The sequence below is a fragment of the Lissotriton helveticus genome, chromosome 7 (assembly GCF_964261635.1).
Source record: "Lissotriton helveticus chromosome 7, aLisHel1.1, whole genome shotgun sequence".
Taxonomy (NCBI): Eukaryota; Metazoa; Chordata; class Amphibia; order Caudata; family Salamandridae; genus Lissotriton; species Lissotriton helveticus.
Genome location: NC_136068.1, coordinates 1,429,472,163 through 1,429,496,889, shown reverse-complemented (window position 1 = coordinate 1,429,496,889; position 24,727 = coordinate 1,429,472,163). Strand labels below are relative to the sequence as shown.

General features: G+C 45.5%; 1 protein-coding gene across 1 annotated transcript in view; it reads left to right on the top strand.

Moving 5' to 3' along the window:
• The window catches only part of GLP2R (glucagon like peptide 2 receptor), a 972,379-nt gene that overhangs the window by 439,017 nt on the left and 508,635 nt on the right, over nt 1–24,727 (top strand). The window lies entirely within an intron of this gene.

Sequence of the window (24,727 nt, the reverse complement as noted above, 5' to 3'; positions counted from 1 at the left end):
TACTAATGATCACCATGCCATGTGACTGTCCCCGGGTCCTATGTAAGGGCCTGATTACGATCTCATTAGGAAGACCTCCGAATCGGATTTGCCTTTCCCCGATCCGATTCATAGCCCTTGTTTCCGACCAAACCGTACACAGGTCCGAACGACCAAATTCGATGCGAACATCGCGTAAGTGTCGACCGCATCATTTCCCAAACCGGATCAGGTCCGTGCGACTTGTTCGAATCATGCCCCGCAAAGGAGCTGGATTCTGACCGAGCGTGTACGATGCACGATTCAGACAGCCACATTTACTTGGTCTCAGCGAGTCAAAACAGCTGTTGGAATTGTACATTGTGTGTCTGTAGCAGGTCTCCCTTCACCTGGGGCCCTCCGAATCCTTCATGAGGGGAGCCCATGAGTCCCCCCGATCCAGTGTGGCAGGCACCCCACAAGGTGTACCCTTTTCTCCCCCCCTTTTGCTATGGGAGCCTTTGTACGCAAAGGTATGCAGGCTCCTATAGAATTCAATGGGAGTCCGAGCGAACCGAGTCCGTAAGTATACGGATGCATCGCACTCGCTCATTCGGACTCCCAGAACATGTTGCACTTGAAAAGTCCTCTGGATTCGAGCCATACGGAGGGCTTTCCCAGCGAGATTGTAATCGGCCCTTTAATCGTTAAAACCCCATTACAAAAGGATTAAAATGGCATTGTGTATTTCAGAATTACCACACCAGTCAGAGCATTTTTTAAGTCCATGGCGGTGACGTTTTCTAATATGTTGCTCTAATTCTATCCCTGAAGGAAAGTGGGCAACTGGTTCTGGGAAAGGATCACAAGCAGTTTAACAATTTGCGGGGCGAGAGTAAATGTGCACTGCAGACTAGAGCGCAGCATTTGGGGCACAGTAGAGTAAAGTAAAATGATGGGTTGCTCTCCATCCTGTGAAGAGGAGCCTCTGAGCCTCCCATATCTCATAGTCATTAGCCTTGGGCTGAATGGGGGTCCTTTACAAATTAGGCGGCCACTCTTGGGTTGGGCCCCCGTGCCATAGATGCTGCAAGGGCCTGTTTTACACTCTTGATGGACCAGAGGAATGTAGTTTCTAATCCTTTCTTCCACACTTGAACAAGTCAATGTATAATTCTGCTAACGTCTCTTCAACTCCCTGTGCTTGAAATGTTTAACATGCATATTAGAATCTGAATATGCTAAGTACTCTCCCAGTAACAACCCCCATCTCTCTTTTATCATGTTCTGGATCCGTACTTCAGTGGTGGTTGGCACAGATCTGTGATGGCGGGGGGAGAAAGAAAATTTAAAAAATACACTCACCTTTTCACCATGACTCTCCTCCGCCGTCTCTCCGCGTCTTTCCATCCGGAATGGAAGCAGGAAGCACATGGGTTTCCTCTAAGCCAAACACGACACTGCTGTCAGCAGCATTGTAAATGGGCTAAGCGCTGTGGCTTGGTGCTTAGGCAGGCAGTGCTCATGGTTCCAACAGGTTCACCACCCAGGTTGTGCATTACCGCTGGTGAAAAACATGTAAAGTGCACATGGCTGTTTGGCTAGACCAAGACAGCCGGCTAAACCACCATGTGCACTGACAGAGTGCATTCACCACTCCTCCCCCTGTTCTGTGAGCATAGCAGCCCCGACTGCCCCTCAAAACTGCTTCAGCATGGAAAAATAAAATTATAATAACATTGTGAGACGAGTTGGCCTAATGGTTAGGGCGGTCAACCTCAAATATGGGGAACCGGGTTTGAGTCTCGGCAAGGATGCAACATCCTGTGATTCTGGGCAAATCACTTAATCTTCCTTTGCCTAACAAAAATTAATGTGTCCTCATGTAACGCAACTGGTGCTCGTGTAAAGGGCTCTGATACCTGATACCTTCGGGTCAAATTTGCACTATATTAAAGTTCAGAAATAAAAGGTAAAAAATTGTGTTATTATTATTTTATTTTTCCGTTTTTACATTGCTGAAAAGCAGAGGGGTGACACTCCTCCACCTTAGCGAAGGAGCCACCACTGCTGTAGTCTGGTGTAAAGCAGGTCCTCCTTATGTTTCTATGTACAACACCGCATGTTAGACATGCATCTGCTGCCTTGAACATCCAATTGCGTCAAAGATATAAGCCAACCAGAGTCTGCCAATGTATCCAATAAATGGCCTAGCGTTAGCATAACATACTTACATATAAGGGCCTTCAGCATACCCTCTTCATATATTAGTGTATTATTGTGGCAGCTCAAAACCAGCTGTCGCCCTTTCATAAAAAGCATATCTAATCCACACACACAAAGTAGTTCCCTTCAATTCCAGGGATTACTATAACAATCTATGCTTTTTAAAACAAAAAAATATATATTTTTGCTCTTTGGCATTGTTTTTGTTGTCTAACACTGTGAACGATACTGTGCACATGTCTAAATGTAACTAAGTAGCAGTGCATGCCAATGCCAGTGGTTCGTGTGTCAATTTTCTCTTTCATTTCTTTATTTAAATTGTTTTATGCATCAGATGCTGACCAAAATAATGTGGCTGCGTCTCGGCACAATCACTGATTGCTCGTTTTGCCATGATGCTCGGTGCTTTTCCAGCTGAAATTGCTTGGAACGGTGAAGTGTGTTACTTAGCATACGCAGGCACAGCAGGAAAACATTTCACCCATGACAGCATGCTGTAATTTGACTCCACCTGCATTTCCATGGATCATACTGTGGCAGTCATCCAGTGCCTGTGTGCAAAAGCAGCAGGGAGTACTTGTCAGCGACAGGTGCTGTTGAACAGAGTCTAATTAATTTCAGAGAAAGCGTGCTCATCTTCTCGGCATACTGTCATGAAAAGTGAAACTGCCATACACAGTGGAGTATCAGTGCTTATGCTCTGAAAAGCAATGTTTATCAAATGTTCAAGTTCTACGTGGCAATCACCCAGTCCGTGACTGCAAAAGTTGTGTTTACCAGCGATACCATAAGGGATTGGCTGATGATGTTTGAGTCAATTGCGTTCCCCTTACACTGATTAAGGTCTTAAAATGAAAAACTGATGTTTTCGAATGCATTGCCTATTATTTTGAAGTTTAGCTAGAGAAAGCCCTGGGAGCAGAAATGCTAGTTAAGGGTTACGCAGGTAATATGGATGTATTGAATGTTTATTTTCTTATTTACAATTTGCAGGCTTTGTGTCAGACTTCCTTTAGGACACCATGGGTAGGCAGGAGCTACTGGGCCACTACAATCGGGGTTGAGGCCTTTTGACATGGTGACCAGTGCAAAAACAAGAAGTGGCACTCTTATTATGGCTCTACAAATTGGCCAAGTACAAACCTTGTAACACACTAAAGCTGCTCCCAGTGTTAAAAAAGTTTATGTGCAATTATTTCAAATTTGTGAGTGCTGGCATCTCACAAAATGTGAAAGACTGGTGTCATGCTTCATCATTGACCAGTCCTCGCCCTCTAAAAACTCGGTTTGATAGAGGGCGGGCATACACCTGACGACAGGGATGCACTTCTAAACTAAGTGGGGGACCAAAAGGAAAACAGAAAGGTGAGTTAAAAAGCCATTACAGATGTCTCATTCATTTTTAATATTACTGGCATCTGTATGGTGCTTTACAATAATGGACAGTGTGCTGAGGATATAATGATCCTCCCACCGAGGTCAAAGGGTCAACATGTTTCTGCCTAATGGCCCAGTTGGGTCCTTGGCATTCATCAGGACCTATATATAAGGGCTCCACTCTCACCGTGCTACGGTATGAGGATGTCCACTGGGTGGGGTGTGAAGACACTCTCACTCAAATGTTGACTTTGGTCTCTAAAGTCTGAAATGAAACATTAAAAAGGAAATATGAAAAAAATGCACAAACAATATAATATAAAGAAAGCCTAAAACACCTAAGGTTAACTGTGCAAGGCTGTATGTGTGCAAAGATGGCAGGATCATACATCTATGCACATAAGAAAAGGGACAATGTGTATGTCCTGCTTACCCTGTTCCACCTGACTGCATCCTCTTCCTCTCCTCGATGTCGAGTGAGTGGTGAGAGTGGGGCGCTTATATAGTGAGCTGTGGTGGGCTAATTAGTGCTTTTTAATGTGAAATGGGAAGCCGCTGTGCTATGTCCGGTGTCCAACGGGATGCCGTTGTGTACTCTTGCCTGGTTGCCTGAGCACCTATTAATGCGATTTCCGGGATTCGGAAGTCGTGTCCGGCCACTGGATGGGTCTCATTGGAGTGCCCTAGGTAATGGCCGAGACGGGCGTTCGTAGAAGTGCACATGCGCAGGGAGCGCAGAGAACACCTCCGAGTAGTTACCGCCCTTGGGCGGGTCTCTGTGACCGCCTGAGGGAAAGAACAATCTGTGATTGCGCGGTGCAGGAAGTGTTAGATCGTGCCTCGCGCAGAAGAAACTGTATCCCTGGCGGTGCGATAGCACATGCACACTGACTCCCAGGGTTTTACACTATCGGAGAAAGAGGACACACACGCAATGGCGCTGTGTGTACAAGGGGCCTTGAAAAGAAATGAAAATAACAAAAAATCACATGCAAGTTGTTAGTAGTGCAAAGGACTTCAGCCATATTAATGTCCCTGATTGAAAAAAGGGGACGAGTTTTAAAATTAAAATGCTTATGGTCTCACAAGTAAACCCAAGATGTGAGTTTTTATGTCTTACCTGCCTGTAACTAACAGAACAGGAAAAGAAATTAAAAATGCTAAGAGCCCGGACACTCAATGACCTATACTCTCTATTTATTCGGAGAAAGGAAAGGTAGGAAAGGGCAAGTTGTGTAAAGCATTGATTTGTACGAAAGCAAACAAGTTGGTGTAAGAATGCTGACCTGGACTGCCATGTGACTCTGTCTGTGAAATTTAGAAAGTGTGCCATTCAAGGACGGAGGTACAGGAGGCGATGTTTCCTCTAATAGGCCATGATCATGATGTCAGTTGTAGCCACGGTATTTCATCATTAAGACCTGTAGTTGATGTACGAAGATGGTAGACCCACCTCTGTTCTCTGATATGTAAAGGTTTTGTAATGTCTGTATTGTGTTTCTTCATTACTTCAAGAACTACCCACTTGAGGTCAGTGTCTTTATGGTTCTGTTCAAGAAAATGTTTGGTAAGTTTGATGTTAGTCTTTTTACACCTAATCGTACTCCGGTGTTCGTTAATTCTTATTTTAATTTTTCGGGTGGTCATCCCCACGTATTTCAAGTTGCAGGGGCACGTCAACAGATATACAATGTTCTCTGTGTTGCAATTAGAGAAAGTGTTCAGTTTCCATGGGCGTGGGGTTCCAATATCCACTTCTTTCGGTGTAGACGTTAGTGGGCATGCGACACAGTTCCCACAGGCAAAATGTCCTATTGGTCTTTGGGTGTTCCATAGTGTTGTTTGGTCGTCCCTTGTCGCACTAGGTTCTTTTGCATGGACAAGTTCATCTCGCAGGTTCTTGCTCTGTTTGAATAAAAAAAGCGGTAGGTCCCATTTCTCTCCCGCACCATGGAGGATCTTCCAATTTTTCCAAACAATTTTCTAGATGTTATTAGACACCGGGGTGTATGTAGTAACACATACCAGTCTGTTTGTTTTTTCTTTCTCGATAGTATCTAGTAAGGCATCGCGATTATTAATTCTGGCCCTCTTCTTAGCTTGATGAATCATTTTCTTTGGATAATGTCTTTCCAGGAGTTTTTCTTCCAGGGCATCTGCCTGTTCCAGGAAGGTTGCTGTTTCTGTACAATTCCTACGAACTCACAGGAATTGTCCAACTGGTAAGTTGTTGCGCAGGGCCTTAGGATGGAAGCTTTCATACAGTAGTAAGCTGTTCCTATCTGTTGGTTTCTTATGGACCTGCGTACTGATACCCCCCCTGTTCATCTTGATGTCTAGGTCTAAAAAGACCGCCTTGTCCTTACTGATTGAGTGGGTGAATCTGAGATGTTGGTCTTTGGTGTTCACCCAGTTGACAAAAGATTTTGCAGTGTCCTCAGTTCCACGCCATATGATAAAAACATCGTCTAAAAACCTTTTCCAGGTTTTTAGATTGGATATGAATGGGTTACTTGTATGGAAGATGTGGTCCTCCTCGAACTGGTGTACATATAAACAGGCCAAACTGGGGGCAAATGTGCTGCCCATTGATGTGCCAGCAATCTGGGGGTACAGTGCATCTTCATACTCGAAAAAGTTTTCTGTTAGTGCTGTCTCCACACAGTCCATAATGAAGTGTTGCGGTGTCAGAAAACTCCACTCCGTATTGAGGAGGATCTGTTCCACTACTTGTAATGTGCGTCTTTGGATGATACTGGTATGTAATGCCTCAATATCCATAGTGATAAAGAGGTCTTCTGAGGAATCAATTTCCAAGTCTCTTAGGAGGCAGAAAACTTCTTTGGTGTCCCGTAGATATGATCGGGATTTTTGCACGATAGGTTTTAGAAATCAGTCGCAGAATTGCGACAATGGCTCAAGAATGGAGCCGAAGCCAGAAACAATCGGTCTTCCTGGAGGTGGTATTTTACCTTTATGGATTTTTGGAAGACTGTACAATTTTGGGATTCTGGGTGAGTCAGCTGTGAGGAAGTCTGCCTCCTGTTTTGTGATCCAATCATTACACAAAGCTTCATTGATCATGCCTTGTATCTTGTTTGCAAGACGGGGAGTAGGGTCGCTGTTTTATTTCTCATAGCTGACGTTATCTGCAAGCAGACGGTTGCATTCCTCCTGATACATTGATTTGTTCATTAAGACAATAGCGCCGCCTTTGTCAGCAGGTTTAATTGTGAGCTCATGATTACATTTTAGTTTTTCCAGAGTTATCCGTTCGTTTCGTGTGAGATTCTGGAAGCCTTTTTCTTCTTTGAAGTTGATCTCTTCTATATCCCTGATTACAGCCTGTTCAAAAGCCAGAATGTGGCATGGTATAGACTGGGTAGGTGGTACAAACATTGATTTTTTCTTAAGGCCAGTGTTTGTTGATTCTTTTTGGCTGGTATTATTATCATCATCAAAGAAATTACGAAGCTTTATCTTCCTGAAGAACTGGGCAAATTCCGTGTGTAGAAGAAAGGGATCATTGGTCGGGGTTGGAACAAAACCTAAGCCTTTTGATAAGACTTTTTCTTCATCCTCCGTGAGGGTGTAGTTGCTCAAATTAACAATATTGCTTGCTATCGGCTGGTTGATGGTCCGTCCCCTTTCCCTCTGCTTTTTGTTCCCATGGCTTGATCTTCCCACTGTATTCTGGAGTTCTGTCCTTTTTGTTTTCCTCTTCCCCTGCCCCGGCCACGGTATAAAAAAGGCTGTGGGCCCTGGAGGTGGCCAAATGCTGGTGGATAAAAAGGTTGTTGCCCGAATCCCATCTGAGGCATTGGAGGATGTACAAACTGTTGGTTATAATTTTGTTTATGTCCCCCTTGGTAGCTACTAGAGCTGTCTTCGCCGCTACTGCTCCCATCCGTGCTTCTGTCATCACCAGAGCTAAAGGTCCAGTTTTGTGGTGTTGCTTTGTAGCCCTGTTGTTTCCTCATTGGTTGAATTTGAGCTGGGTTGTCATAGTACTCATCAGTTGTGTATGGATATACAGTATCTCTACTGAATTTTTGTACATCTTTCTTTAGTTTATTCATTTTTAATTGGGTCAAATAGTCCTGGTATTCTGTGTGATCTTTGTTAATTTCTTCGAATTTTTTCTTAAAGATAGTTATCTGTACCATGGTTTTAAGTCTAGTCTCACTTTGTTGAATTTCAACTAGGAGTGCATCATCCAACTCCCTGGCGGTGTTTATAATCAGGACTAGCAAGTCCTTTGTGCACTTCCATGCAATCCTGGACCAATTGATACGAAATTCTTTAATATTAAGGAACAGTCTGGGCTCATTGGTGACTATGAGGCCGCTCGGTGCACAGTTCTTCCGTAGATATTCGGTCATGAAGGCTCCATGTAAAGCCGTTCGTATTTGTTCTTTTTTCTTGACAGATAAGGTGTTCCATTCATCGGTGTTCTGTACCGTATGTGCTACCACTGTTTCTGCTAGAAGCGATGGTGTTCTTAGGATCTCAGCGTAATTCTCCTCATTAAATGCTAGCTCAGTGTCCAATTTTGCAATGTGACACTGTTCCACACCTTTATGAAAATTTGTGTGTATATTTTACTGAATGTATGTACCTCAGAAAAGAGATGCGCACAGGCAAGGCTATCCCAAGGATTTCAGTAATTTCTATACCAGGAGTTGGTATAACCCCAACAAAATTTGTTCCCACAGCTAAAAGCTGTACTAATATGTAACCACAAGGGTCCAGAGATGTCTGGACCAAGGGAAACAGAGGCACGGGGTACCAGGAGCAAGCAGCCTCCAACACTAATACTGTAACATACTAAAGCTGCTCCCAGCGTTAAAAAAGTTTATGTTCAAATATTTCAAATTTGTGAGTGCTGGCATCTCACAAAATGTGAAAGACTGGTCTCACACACCACCTGGTGTCATGCTTCATCATTGACCTGTCCTCGCCCTCTAAAAACTCGGTTTGATAGAGGGCGGGCATACACCTGACGACAGGGATGCACTTCTAAACTAAGTGGGAGCCCAAAAGGAAAACAGAAAAGTGAGTTAAAAAGCCATTAAAGATGTCTCATTAATTTTTAATATTACTGGCCTCTCTATGGTGCTTTAAAATAATGGACGGTGTGCTGATGATATAATGATCCTCCCACTGAGGTCAAAGGGTCAACATGTTTCTGCCTAATGGCCCAGTTGGGTCCTTGGCATTCATCAGGACCTATGTATAAGGGCTCCACACTCACCGTGCTACGGTATGAGGATGTCCACTGGGTGGGGTGTGAAGACACTCTCACTCAAATGTTGACTTTGGTCTCTAAAGTCTGAAATGAAACATTAAAAAGGAAATATGAAAAAAATGCACAAACAATATAATATAAAGAAAGCCTGAAACACCTAAGGTTAACTGTGCCAGGCTGTATGTGTGCAAAGATGGCAGGATCATACATCTATGCACATAAGAAAAGGGACAATGTGTATGTCATGCTTACCCTGTCATAGGAGCAGGATGCCCCATAGGAGGGTGAGGGATGGGACCCCTTTGGTCCAGAGCTAGACTGGAATATTTCCATAATTTGAGGAGAAAAGAAAAAACAGAAAAGATACTCTGTAATTAAACATTCCAAAAGGGAACCTGAGTTGAAAAGTTCTTCCTGTTTGGAAAATGTCTAAAAAATGAAAAACACACTCATTCACACAGCCACACTCTTACTGTATGTCTATCTGCTCTTCGCCGTTCCACCTGACTGCATCCTCTTCCTCTCCTCGATGTCGAGTGAGTGGTGAGAGTGGGGCGCTTAAATAGTGAGCTGTGGTGGGGTAATTCAGTGCTTGTTAATGAGAAATGGGAAGCCGCTGTGCTATGTCCGGTGTCCAACGGGTTGCCGTTGTGTACTCTTGCCTGGTTGCCTGAGCACCTATTAATGCGATTTCCGGGATTCGGAAGTCGTGTCCGCCCCTGGGTGGGTCTCATTGGAGTGCCTTAGGTAACGGCAGAGACGGGCGTTCGTAGAAGTGCACTTGTGCAGGGAGCGCAGAGAACACCTCCGAGTAGTTACCGCCCTTGGGCGGGTCTCTGTGACCGCCTGAGGGAAAGAACAATCTGCGATTGCGCGGTGCAGGAAGTGTTAGATCGTGCCTCGCGCTGAAGAAACTGTATCCCAAGGATTTCAGTAATTTCTATACCAGCAGTTGGTATAACCCCAACAAAATTTGTTCCCACAGCTAAAAGCTGTACTAATATGTAACCACAAGGGTCCAGAGATGTCTGGACCAAGGGAAACAGAGGCACGGGGTACCAGGAGCAAGCAGCCTCCAACACTAATACTGTAACACACTAAAGCTGCTCCCAGTGTTAAAAAAGTTTATGTGCAAATATTTCAAATTTGTGAGTGCTGGCATCTCACAAAATGTGAAAGACTGGTCTCACACACCACCTGGTGTCATGCTTCATCATTGACCAGTCCTCGCCCTCTAAAAACTCGGTTTGATAGAGGGCGGGCATACACCTGACGACAGGGATGCACTTCTAGACTAAGTGGGAGCCCAAAAGGAAAACAGAAAAGTGAGTTAAAAAGCCATTAAAGATGTCTCATTCATTTTTAATATTACTGGCCTCTGTATGGTGCTTTAAAATAATGGACGGTGTGCTGATTATATAATGATCCTCCCACCGACGTCAAAGGGTCAACATGTTTCTGCCTAATGGCCCAGTTGGGTCCTTGGCATTCATCAGGACCTATGTATAAGGGCTCCACTCTCACCGTGCTACGGTATGAGGATGTCCACTGGGTGGGGTGTGAAGACACTCTCACTCAAATGTTGACTTTGGTCTCTAAAGTCTGAAATGAAACATTAAAAAGGAAATATGAAAAAAATGCACAAACAATATAATATAAAGAAAGCCTGAAACACCTAAGGTTAACTGTGCCAGGCTGTATGTGTGCAAAGATGGCAGGATCATACATCTATGCACATAAGAAAAGGGACAATGTGTATGTCATGCTTACCCTGTCATAGGAGCAGGATGCCCCATAGGAGGGTGAGGGATGGGACCCCTTTGGTCCAGAGCTAGACTGGAATATTTCCATAATTTGAGGAGAAAAGAAAAAACAGAAAAGATACTCTGTAATTAAACATTCAAAAAGGGAACCTGAGTTGAAAAGTTCTTCCTGTTTGGAAAATGTCTAAAAAATGAAAAACACACTCATTCACACAGCCACACTCTTACTGTATGTCTATCTGCTCTTCGCCGTTCCACCTGACTGCATCCTCTTCCTCTCCTCGATGTCGAGTGAGTGGTGAGAGTGGGGCGCTTAAATAGTGAGCTGTGGTGGGGTAATTAGTGCTTGTTAATGAGAAATGGGAAGCCGCTGTGCTATGTCCGGTGTCCAACGGGATGCCGTTGTGTACTCTTGCCTGGTTGCCTGAGCACCTATTAATGCGATTTCCGGGATTCGGAAGTCGTGTCCGCCCCTGGGTGGGTCTCATTGGAGTGCCTTAGGTAACGGCAGAGACGGGCGTTCGTAGAAGTGCACATCTGCAGGGAGCGCAGAGAACACCTCCGAGTAGTTACCGCCCTTGGGCGGGTCTCTGTGACCGCCTGAGGGAAAGAACAATCTGCGATTGCGCGGTGCAGGAAGTGTTAGATCATGCCTTGCGCTGAAGAAACTGTATCCCAAGGATTTCAGTAATTTCTATACCAGCAGTTGGTATAACCCCAACAAAATTTGTTCCCACAGCTAAAAGCTGTACTAATATGTAACCACAAGGGTCCAGAGATGTCTGGACCAAGGGAAACAGAGGCACGGGGTACCAGGAGCAAGCAGCCTCCAACACTAATACTGTAACACACTAAAGCTGCTCCCAGTGTTAAAAAAGTTTATGTGCAAATATTTCAAATTTGTGAGTGCTGGCATCTCACAAAATGTGAAACACTGGTCTCACACACCACCTGGTGTCATGCTTCATCATTGACCAGTCCTCGCCCTTTAAAAACTCGGTTTGATAGAGGGCGGGCATACACCTGACGACAGGGATGCACTTCTAAACTAAGTGGGAGCCCAAAAGGAAAACAGAAAAGTGAGTTAAAAAGCCATTAAAGATGTCTCATTAATTTTTAATATTACTGGCCTCTGTATGGTGCTTTAAAATAATGGACGGTGTGCTGATGATATAATGATCCTCCCACCGAGGTCAAAGGGTCAACATGTTTCTGCCTAATGGCCCAGTTGGGTCCTTGGCATTCATCAGGACCTATGTATAAGGGCTCCACTCTCACCGTGCTACGGTATGAGGATGTCCACTGGGTGGGGTGTGAAGACACTCTCACTCAAATGTTGACTTTGGTCTCTAAAGTCTGAAATGAAACATTAAAAAGGAAATATGAAAAAAATGCACAAACAATATAATATAAAGAAAGCCTGAAACACCTAAAGTTAACTGTGCCAGGCTGTATGTGTGCAAAGATGGCAGGATCATACATCTATGCACATAAGAAAAGGGACAATGTGTATGTCATGCTTACCCTGTCATAGGAGCAGGATGCCCCATAGGAGGGTGAGGGATGGGACCCCTTTGGTCCAGAGCTAGACTGGAATATTTCCATAATTTGAGGAGAAAAGAAAAAGCAGAAAAGATACTCTGTAATTAAACATTCCAAAAGGGAACCTGAGTTGAAAAGTTCTTCCTGTTTGGAAAATGTCTAAAAAATGAAAAACACACTCATTCACACAGCCACACTCTTACTGTATGTCTATCTGCTCTTCGCCGTTCCACCTGACTGCATCCTCTTCCTCTCCTCGATGTCGAGTGAGTGGTGAGAGTGGGGCGCTTAAATAGTGAACTGTGGTGGGGTAATTAGTGCTTGTTAATGAGAAATGGGAAGCCGCTGTGCTATGTCCGGTGTCCAACGGGATGCCGTTGTGTACTCTTGCCTGGTTGCCTGAGCACCTATTAATGCGATTTCCGGGATTCGGAAGTCGTGTCCGCCCCTGGGTGGGTCTCATTGGCGTGCCTTAGGTAACGGCAGAGACGGGCGTTCGTAGAAGTGCACATGTGCAGGGAGCGCAGAGAACACCTCCGAGTAGTTACCGCCCTTGGGCGGGTCTCTGTGACCGCCTGAGGGAAAGAACAATCTGCGATTGCGCGGTGCAGGAAGTGTTAGATCGTGCCTCGCGCTGAAGAAACTGTATCCCTGGCGGTGCGATAGCGCATGCGCACTGTTTCCCACGGTTTTACACTATTGGAGAAAGGGGACACACACGCAATGGCGCTGTGTGTACAAGGGGCCTTGAAACTAAATCAAAATAAAAAAAATTCACATGCAAGTTGTTAGTAGTGCTTCAGCCATATTAATGTCCCTGATTGAAAAAAGGGGACGAGTTTTAAAATTAAAATGCTATGGTCTCACAAGTAAACTCAAGATGTGAGTTTTTATGTCTTACCTGCCTGTAACTAACAGAGAAGGAAAAGAAATTAAAAATGCTAAGAGCCCGGACACTCAATGACCTATACTCTCTATTTATTCGGAGTAGGGAAAGGTAGGAAAGGGTAAGTTGTGTAAAGCATTAATTTGTACGAAAGCAAACTAGTTGGTGTAAGAATGCTGACCTGGACTGTCATGTGATTCTGTCTGTGAAATTTAGAAAGTGTGCCCTTCAGGGACGGAGGTACAGGAGGCGATGTTTTCACTAATAGGCCATGATCATGATGTCAGTTGTAGCCACGGTATTACATCATTAAGACCTGTAGTTGATGTACGAAGACGGTAGACCTACCTATGTTCTCTGATATGTAAAGGTTTCATAATGTCTGTATTGTGTTTCTTCATTACTTCAAGAACTACCCACTTGATGTCAGTGTCTTTATGGTTATGTTCAAGAAAATGTTTGGTAAGTTTGGTGTTAGTCTTTTTATACCTAATCGTACTCCGGTGTTCGTTAATTCTTATTTTAATTTTTCGGGTGGTCATCCCCACGTATTTCAAGTTGCAGGGGCACGTCAACAGATATACAACGTTCTCTGTGTTGCAATTAGAGAAAGTGTTCAGTTTCCATGGGCGTGGGGTTCCAATATCCACTTCTTTCGTTGTAGACTTTAGTGGGCATGCGACACAGTTCCTACAGGCAAAATGTCCTATTGGTCTTTGGGTGTTCCATAGTGTTGTTTGGTCGTCCCTCGTCGCACTAGGTTCTTTTGCATGGACAAGTTGATCTCGCAGGTTCTTGCTCCGTTTGAATGCAAAAAGCGGTAGGTCCCATTTCTCTCCCGCAACATGGAGGATCTTCCAATTTTTCCGAACAATTTTCTGGATGGTATTAGATACCGGGGTGTATCTAGTAACACATACCAGTCTGTTTGTTTTTTCTTTCTCGATAGTATCTAGTAAGGCATCACAATTATTATTTCTGGCCCTCTTCTTATCTTGACGAATCATTTTCTTTGGAAAATGTCTTTCCAGGAGTTTTTCTTCCAGGGCATCTGCCTGTTCCAGGAAGGTTGCTGTTTCTGTACAATTCCTCCGAACTCGGAGGAACTGTCCAACTGGTAAGTTGTTGCGCAGGGCCTTAGGATGGAAGCTTTCATACAGTAGTAAGCTGTTCCTATCTGTTGGTTTCTTATGGACCTGCGTACTGATACCTCCCCTGTTCATCTTGATGTCTAGGTCTAAAAAGACCGCCTTGTCCTTACTGATTGAGTGGGTGACTCTGAGATGTTGGTCTCTGGTGTTCACCCAGTTTGACAAAAGATTATGCAGTGCCACTACAATCGGGGTTGAGGAATTTTGACATGGTGACCATTGCAAAAATCAAGAAGTGGCACTCTTAATATGGCTCTACAAATTGGCCAAGTACAAACCTTTCCTCACTTCACTCTCAGTGGTAGGGAGACAACAAGGCATAGGTTTTCAGGGAGTGTAGAGTAGCAGTACTAAGCCTCAGGAATCAATACCACTTCCCGCTCAGTTGCACCGTAAGATCAATGTCTAGCCTAGTGCCTCATTTTGTAGAAAAGATACGTACTGTTTTACACAAAAACAAAGAATCCCACCACACATTCAGTAATGCACAAATACTCAATTCACAGGTGTGAGTCTGTGTGCTTTCAGGGGCTCCTGACGACTAATCCAATAACCTATCCTCCTGTCCCCTCTTGGATACTCCTCTTCTCTGGGGGCCCTGCTCTCAAGTTCAGAGTTCAAAGTAAGGTCAATAGATTCAGATCATGCCCCCCCCCCCCAACATTTGATCTTAGCACTTGCTTTCTCTGGCCTAGAGCTGCTCAGGCGTTAACCCAGTTCATAGCATCAAAGTCCACCCATGTTCGGCCTTCACATGGCTGCGTGATCTCATCAGTTGGAGGGAGATAGCAAGTCACACAAAGTTGTCTTCCTGAGAGATGAACTGCTGACAGCCCCACCTCAGGAGGTATCAGCAGGAGCACAGGCTTCTGTCTCTGGCCCTCTTCCAGCTGACAGGCTGTGAGTCATGGCTCACTCCAACAATCCATTGGGTACCTGACTCATGTCATGGCTCACTTTGACACTTCTGTAGGTCCTTGACTCATGATGCAGCTTACTTTGCTAGTGAGTATTTGGTACTTCTTCTTGAGTGCAAATGCAGCACACCCACAGATAATGATCCTTTTCTTCAGTGTGTTGGATGCCAAACGCAATCTTCAACAAGCAGTGCTTAAAGGCGGTCCCTGTAATTTTAACAAGGCATTCTAGATGCACCTCTCGGGTCACTTGGTCTTCCAGACCAGTCCAGAACCCACCGGCACACTTGGGCGGTGCTGCAGTCACGCTGGCCTACCATTCAGGCATACATCTGTTTGTGCCTTGGTAGATATTTACGGGATAAGTCACAAAGATGTCACTGCCCCGGCCGACAGTACAGAGGTTTCTTTGTTAGTCCCTTCCCTGAATAGCTCCTTATTGTGATGGAAAAGTCCTTTGTTTGGTAAGAGACATGTACCCCTATTGTAAGTTCCCAACTGTACAGTTATTTGGATCCCTAGTGCTATTATTTTGTCATAGGTGAACACAGTTCATGCAAGTGCACCATAACATAGGCCTGTCTCATGGAATGCAGCCTTATTGTACCATGAGCAGTGCCCAAAGCACTTCCCTCATAATGGTGGAAGGCTACTGCCTTCCCCAAGAGTTAAGCAGCTCAAACATGGTGGTGGCAGCATACAGTGTAGTGATCAGTAGTAGTGAACAGGAACTTTTTGCCATATGCCACTGCAGTGAGGCCTACAGACTCATTCACTTTTTTAAAAGCTCCGCTGCTGTGTGCTTAACTTACCCTTGGCCCACATCAGGTAGATGTGTGGTGTTGTGTAGCGAAGGACTCTACGTTGATTGTATGTCTGCCTGGGAAGGGTACAGTACAAGGGTGGGGCAGTACTTTGGCGTGCATGTGTGGTTAGTACATGCATTGGGTGTATGTATGCCTGAGAGGAATACATTACATGAGAGATGTAATGCGATGCAGTGCATGTGTGTATAAAACATGTAATGAGTGCATGTGTGCTTGCGTGAAGTACTATACATGAAGGGTGAAGAGACACCCTGGTTAAAGATAGGAAAGTTTCAGTGCTGAACAGTGCTCACAGACTGAGTGTGTGTACTAGATGCATGGGTACATGTAAGGGTACAATGTACAGAGGTAAATAGCGCTGAACATTAAGTGTGCTGAGAGTGTAAACTGAGTAAATGTGCCTGAAAAAGTACATTGTACGGAGGACCCTGGGTTTCATTTTGGGAAGCCCAGGACTGCCTGGTGAAGACATGAGGAGGAGCTGAATCCCCTCAGACAGATCTGTGGATTTCTGCATTCTGGTGAGCTGGGTTAGAACACACTGGAGGGATGGAAGAGACTCACTTTACACCTCAAAGGACTGCTCTTTGATTCAGTGATAGATCAAATGGAAGGGCCCTGGACACATCTCTGGAAGGGAGATGAGGCTATACGAGAATCATAAAGAGTGGGACTGGGGATCTGGGATTAACCTTTTGATGCACATTCTACTGTGTCTGACATCCAGGTGTGAACTCTAGTCACTCCCATGATTTATGTTGTGGACAGTCTACTTCGGAGTCGTGTCTGCTGTGACAGACCTCTTTCCTTCAGGAAGATTACAAGGAGAATTCCTTTCTTAACCACATTGGTGCTAAGGCAATTCCCGCTGGGTGCTGGTCTTCTCCAAATCCCATTGTTCATGACAAGGTCAGCTCGTCATTAGCACAGCTCCAGTGTATCTCATGACGAGCTGACCTTGTCATGAGCATGGAAGGGGTTAAAATAAGACGCAGATCCCCAACATAAAACTTCAAAGACCCAGGCCCTAAATTACATTTGGTGTCTGGAAAAGGACTATAAGAAGGGGAGGTGAGTCCCCAAATGTTGTCATCTGCCAAGTGACCAGATGGGCTGTGTGAGAAGGGGAAGTTCTGCATGACTGTATCAGCTCTATGACCCTCATATGCTAGGGAAGTACTGAATTGTTCTGAGTCATATTGACAGCACTGCGCGGGAAGCATCAAGCTACCCCACTGAGCCGTGGTGACCCTGCATGCCTGAGGGGGTCACACTTGAACTGAGTTTGGGCCAGGTGCACAGGACCTGTGAATGCCAATGAAGTCCCCACACCAGCACCCCATGCCCCAGAGAGGGAAATGAGAAACTGACATTTTTTGTCTGCTAAGCGGGATCAGGTCTTTTGACTTGAACCTGACTGGCAGCACGCTTGACAAGAAGGGCCTGCAGCGATGGGTGCTTTTGTGTCCATCGTGAGGGGCCCGAGTTCACCGTACAGAATACGGACTTCGGAACGCTCAAGGAGAGGGCACTCACTTCACCGCTGAACACCATTCTGCCAGGGTGGATAAGACTCAATCTGGGCCTTTGTGGCCCAGGGCGGACTTGCTGCTAACAATGCTGTTTCACCATAGACACTTTTGACTAAGGGGCCCATTAGGATGGGGGGTGAACTTTTGGTGCCAGCCACCATAGTGGTGCTGGGACCGGCCGCCAGATGGGCGGCGGTCCTGCACCACTGATTAGGATGTGACTGTCACCCTGGTAGTCGCATTCCGCAATCTTGACATTGTGGTGGGTGCTGCTGTAAGAAGCACTTGCTGCAATGCCAAAATGGCATGTTGTAAAATGTGGCAAGCATGCCCAGTGCCTGCCACCTTGTGCATGGCAATGCCCCGCCCCCCAAACCCCTCCAACTCCCTGGGGGCCTGCAGTGGGCCCTCAAAGCAATTCCCGTCAGCCTTTCCATGGCAGCATCGCCACCATGGAAAGGTCTTTGAAAACGCCCATGTTAATATGGATGGTGGTGCCTGGTAGGCACCGCCACCATATTAGTGTCCAACTACACTCAGCCAGCATTCGTAATGATTGCGGTCCAGCAGAAAAGCGGCGGACGCACTCTACGTCCGCTGCGATATCCCCCGCCATGGTAATATGACTGGGGTAAATCAGGTTGTGATGGCGGGAGGATCGTTAATAGTTTTCATTCCCTGATGTGGCCACTATTGAATTTGGAATAATCACATTACATGAAGGATGGTGGGACAGTTTTTTTCCTGACAACTACTAAAACCCTGACCTCAAGGGGAATTGTCTGAAATAGGAAACTCCACCACCGTCAGCGAAACCACCAACTCCCATGGACGGACCATTGCTACGTCCATTTCACCTTCAGAACACCCACCATCCACAGGCACCTGCTCCCACGAAGAAACTGGACCAAAGTAATTGACGACAGCTCATCTCCTCACTTACAATTACGCCCCTACCATCGCGGAAAACTACAACCCCAACACCGCAGCCCGAACCCTGCATAGATGGATCTCGGACAGCGCCAACACTATAGGCCCCCTCAAGAAAACCAACAATACCCACGCCAAGAAAGCCAGATGGTTTACCACCAAACTTGCGAGAGTCCAGATGCACATGCCACCACATCGAAAAGGCCTGGAGGAACACCAAATCCACAGAAGCCCACAACAACTTCAGAGCCGCCACCAATGCCCACCATCAACTCATCAGAGAAACGAGGAAAAAAGCGATTTAAGGCAGAATCTCCCCCCACGTGCACAACAGCAAGGAACTCTTTAGCATCATCAAGCAGTTCACCAAACCCACCTGTGAGTCTTCCGACATCCCTACCTCACAAGACCTCTGCGAAAAACTGAGCACCTTTTTCCACTACAAAATCAAGAGCCTCTACGACACCTTCGACGAAGACAACCAACACACTGAACCCTCACCAACCACCCCGATGTCCACAAACCAGCATTTGATAACTGGACAGCCCGCACCACCAAAGACACACTTCAATCAAGAGTCTCTACGACACCTTCGACGAAGACAACCAACACACTGAACCCTCACCAACCACCCCGATGTCCACAAACCAGCATTTGATAACTGGACAGCCCGCACCACTAAAGACACACTGAAGACAATGAAGTCAATCCACTCAGGGTCCCCCACAGACCCCTGCCCCCACAACATCTTCAACAGAGCCACCGACACCATAGCACCCATGCTCTGTAACACCATCAACTGCTCCCTGGTGACCGCCTCATTCCCCGACGACTGGAAACACGTCGAGGTCAACCCCCTCCTGAAGAAACCCCCGGCGGACCCCACCGACCTCAAAAACTACAGACCCATCTCCCTGCTGCCGGTCCCAGCGAAAGTCATTGAGAAAGCCATCAATGGCCAATTTTCCACATTCATTGAAGAACACAACATCCTCATCCCCTCCCAGTCCGGCTTCAGAAAACTGTTGTTTTGCATTTGTCACCCTGAGTGGGATGGGTATGCTCAGACCCAGTCCCATGCTCTCCACACCACTGGAGTCAAGCTATCCTGGCTGAAGACGGCTGATAGCCAGAAACCGGTCCTGGGATGCTTGATTCTGGTCCAGGAAAGACATGGCTTGGCAGTTCGGGCTGGACTGTTCCCATGAGGCACAGGGTCAAGGCTGATTTGCATATGGCCATGTCTGAACTGGGGTGGTGTGGAGTGCAAACAAACGATGGATTTAGGCCCAGATCTCTGTACTGGGGTGAATGTATGACATTGTTCTGCATTCTGTCCATCAACTGTTGTTTTGCATTTGTCACCCCGAGTGGGATGGGTATGCTCAGACGTGAGTCCCATGCTCTCCACACCACTGGAGTCAAGCTATCCTGGCTGAAGACGGCTGATAGCCAGAAACCGGTCATGGGATGCTTGATTCCGGTCCAGGAAAGACATGGCTTGGCAGTTCAGGCTGGACTGTTCCCATGAGGCACAGGGTCAAGGCTGATTTGCATATGGCCATGTCTGAACTGGGGTGGTGTGGAGTGCAAAAAAACGATGGATTTAGGCCCAGATCTCTGTACTGGGGTGAATGTATGACATTATTCTGCATTCTGTCCATCAACTGTTGTTTTGCATCAGAAAAAAAAACAGCACGGAAACCGCCCTCCTTGCTGCAACAGACAACATCTGCACCCTACTGGACAAAGGAGAGACCGTAGCCCTCATCCTCCTCGACCTCTTAGCAGTGTGTCCTATGCAGACAACACCCAACTCATCCTATCCCTATCCAACGAGCCCAACACACAACTTTCAAGAAGGCATGGAAGCCATCGCCAAATGGATGAAAAACAGCTGCCTACAACTAAATACCAACAAAGCAGAAGTACTCATCATGGGCCCAAACCCCGATGCCTGGAGCGACACCTGGTGACCCCCTGCCCTCGGAAACCTGCCAACCCCCACGGACCGCATGCAATCTGGGAATCATCCTGGACTCCGAGCTCAAAATGGACAGCCAAATCAACTCTGTCTCGTCTTCCTGCTTCCACAACCTCCACCTCCTCCGTAAGACCTTCAGATGGATCCCCCTCAAACACCGAAAGACCGTCACTCACACCCTGGTCACTAGCAGACTAGACTACTGCAACGCACTCTATACAGGAATAAACAAAAACCTCACTCGCAAGCTAGAGAACATCCAGAACGCCGCCGCAAGACTAGTCCTCAACCTGCCAAAACACTGCCACATCTCCCAGCACCTGCGCACACTCCACTGGCTCCCCGTCGAGGCGAGAATCACTTTCAAGACACTCACCCACGCACACAAGGCTCTCCACGGCACTGGACCGGCATACCTGAACAGCCAATTCAAATTCCAAGCGCCCCAAAGGACCCTATGATCAGCCCAGCTCCCCTACGCTGTGGTCCCCCGCACCAGAAAGACCAGATCGGGAGGCCGCTCCTTCTCCTTCCTTGCAGCCAAAGCAGGGCACGCCCTTCCGCTCCACCTCAGACAGACAACATCGCTCCCCCTCTTCACAGGAAACCTCAAAACCTGGCTCTTTGACAGACCCCCACCTTGATGGAATGGAACCTCTTCCACGCAACCTTATGCCTTGAGACCCTTACTGATGAGTAGTTGTGCTTCAGAAAACCCTTGATTGATTGATTGATTGATTGATTGGCATTGTTTTGTTGATTCTGAATTTTGCAATACTTTGCATGTATAAATTTGAAAATAAAATACTACTTTTTTTAATAAAAACAAGTATTTGGCTGGACATTGATGTATTGTTTGTACTGTTTGCGTTTTAAGTTATGGGTCATGTTCCCTGACTTGTATTCACATTTCCCCCAAAGGACCATTGACTGCTCAACCACAGCTACCACTGAGAGTCAAGACAGAAGTGGTGCTTGACCCAGTTGAGCAGGATCTATAGTAGGTAGATTCCCAGAACATCATGAGTAAAAGGCCTCAACATCCACAGTTGGGCCCAGTAGCCCCTGCATGTCCTGTGGCCCTCTGAAAGGGGTTGTGACACTCCCCCTCCCCTATGTTGTGTATAATTTTGCCATCCCTCAAAGTGTGAAAGCAAGGGAATCCAAGGTGTGTTTAAGTCCTTGAACTTGGCTAATCTGAGACTGAAAGTTTTTTGCACGATATCTTTCAGGAAAATAATCTGCTGTGGTATGAGGCATGCTCCAAATAATGCCTCAGTTCCCTGAACTTACCAATCTCTAGTTCCCCAGATAGATTTTGTGTCTCTGGTGTCCCTCCAAAAGTCAAACCCGTCTAAAGACAGCTGGGAAATAAAGGAAGAAGAGTATATCTGTTTGATGTTAGTAAGCATATTCTTCCTAGCAGGTGTAGGTGCAATCTTATAATAGTATAAAGTAGGATCTGAACGGTAAAACCCAGAAAAATAAGCAATCTTTGTGTGTAAATGTTTTTGAACTACCTTTTGGTGGTGTTGAATAATGCTCCCATTGATGGTAAGTAAACATGTTACGTGGGAAACTTACTTTGTGCAAAAATTAATGACATTAAGGTTGGCAGAAATACATGATGTCAAAATCTGATGTTTCTTCATACAAGTTGTTTTTTGAAAAAGCAGCACATTTTACTAAATCAGACAGCATGCTATTCACAGTTTCAAAGTCCCAATCGTCAGAGAATGTACTGGAGGTGATGTTATTATTCAATGAAGTTTAAATACATGTCTTATTGTCAAAACTTCAGTGGGACCAAATACATCATATGAAACCCTATCCCAAACTAATCCTTCAGGAACCAGAACTGCTGCAATGTTCACAAAAGACAAGTATCTTCTTTCACGATGAGATGATGTATGTGGTTTCAGGACCAAGTTCACATGTTGTACTACAGAGAGTTCTGGGAAATAATGTCCATTCAGAAGCAGGAAAAACACAGTCACTGCACCTATCCAGAGGACTAGTAACAGTATACAAATTGCAATCCAGAGCTGTAGCCAGGGAGAAACAAAGTAAGTCTTTTTCAACCAAACAAAGATATTATATATTTTCTCGTTATGGGAAACAGTAGCTTGCTGTGGCTCAGGTTCATTTGGATCTAGAGAGAAGGTATCAAAATCGATGAAGTAGCCAGACGCTGTTCATTCTATCTTTGGAAGCTCAGCAGGTGTTATTGAACTGGCAGATGACTCATTGTGAGACATAGTCACATAAATGTCGGTATTAGGCCAAAGCAAATTCTGTGTTTTATTTGTATTTTGTTGTTTTTCAATTTCAATAGCCACGAGGTCCATTCTATTGTTGCCAACTACCGTTATTTCGTAGAGCAGAATCTTCAAACATTATTAGTCTTTCTGCCTGTACTTCCGGTATGGTAGCAAGAGAAGATCGACGGCTACCCAGGAGCCCACGCAGACTGCTATCCAGTATTGGCCACATAGTGTGGTTTGAATAGATCAATGGAGAAAAATCTCGAAAGAAGTACTGTTTTTGTTCCTTCGACAGCCAGGACAGGTACAGGCGCACTTTAAGATGGCCCAAATTCTCTTTTGTCCACAATCTTTTCCCTGACCAGGTCCCTGATCTTCAGGACCCAGGCACGTCTTGCCAAAACTGCTTTAACTTCCCCAGTGGTGGTGTGTATTACTGGGATGTTGCTTTGCAGTGCCCAGAATTCTCTAAGTTCCTGTAAAACAGCCAAACGATCATTGATCACAAATGCTTTTTCATCCGCCACCATCGAAGTCGGGTACCCATATTCTCATCCGAAACAGGACCTTGTAGGGAGTACGGCCTCCCAGGGAGCTTCTTAGCATGGTATTTAATGCCCTCTGGACCCCATATGGGTGATTGACCCAACCACCACCCGAGCAAAATACCCTTGCTGTTAAGGATTGCTTTAAGTCCCGGTTTTTCCTCTCCACAATCAAATTTCCCTTGGGATGATATGGAGAGGAGTACCGCAATGCCACACTCAAACTTCACAGGGCATCCTTGTAAGCCCGAGAGTTGAACGCGGGGCCATGGTCAGAATGTAATGTACAAATTACATATGTCCCCATGAAGACTTGCAAATCCTCCATAACAGTTTGGGTGTCAGCCGAGCGCTGAGGCCAAACCCAGAGGAATCTAGAGCATGAATCCACTGCCACCAAGATGTACATGTAAGCCACATCAGATTGTAAGGGGTCACTGTGGTCCAAATGGACACATGCGAGAGGTATGTCTGATATCATTAAAGGTGTCTGTGGTGGACATACTATGGTGGAACCCTTCATCTGCTGACAGATATCGCACTTAAGAACAAAGCCTATGGTCTGTTTGGTAAGATAACACTGTTTCAGTAATGAAACTGTTCCAGTGATACATGCGTGTGCTGAGCCCAGACCCTCTTTTTATACAAAGCAATGACAGCTATCATTATCTGTCCATCTACTCTTGTCCGAGGAAGAGTGATTGCAGCTATGGCAGCAGTTCTCACTGTCACCGTGGCTGCTTCATCAGCAAATGAATTCCCTTCAACGTGCACGCCAACACGTTGATGACTCAGCCTATGAATCATGTGAGCCCACGACAAGCCGTTTTTCAGCTCTGCCACTTGTTACCAAAATGCATGCTTTATTGTGCAACCTTTAGAATCTTTGAATCAATTCTGGCCCCAGAAGTGAAGATATTCATCGTATGACTGGACACACTAAAAGAAATCACAGACAATGAGGGTGGGGAATTCTCAATCTGCATTTGGTGACAGTATTAGGGCTTTTAGTTCTACCAACTTACTGTCCCACATATAACCTTTTGCAAACGCACATGCTGTGCTGTATTGCTGTTTACTTCCAATGGCTGGCTGAGCTGAACCATCAGTGTTAATTATATATTCATACTGATTTAGAGGCATTATTTCATTTAGGAGAGGATATTTTTGCTCGTAATGCAGAAATGCTTGGGTCTTTAATGTAGAATCAAACTGTAGTCTACATCTGTTGCAATGAGATAATTAGCCCATTATATCCCTTGTGGATCCAATGCATTAGCATTGGGAACGCTTGCATTTGTAACAAGCCTCTAAGGTTTGTACTGGAGTTACGACAATTATTAGTTTCCCCTGAGACAGTGCTCTTTCTCTCAATACAGCAATCTGTACTTCTGTCAGGATCTTTTCATTCGACAGTGTACAAATGAGATTTGTATGCAATGGGTATTGTTTCACCTTCATTGAAGGTGAGATAAGTGTACTCTGATTGACCCGCAATTACATGGATCACTACATTCATTGTGTTTACACATGTGTGTAAGTGTTTGGAAGCTATCAAGTAAACTTGTAGGGAAAGT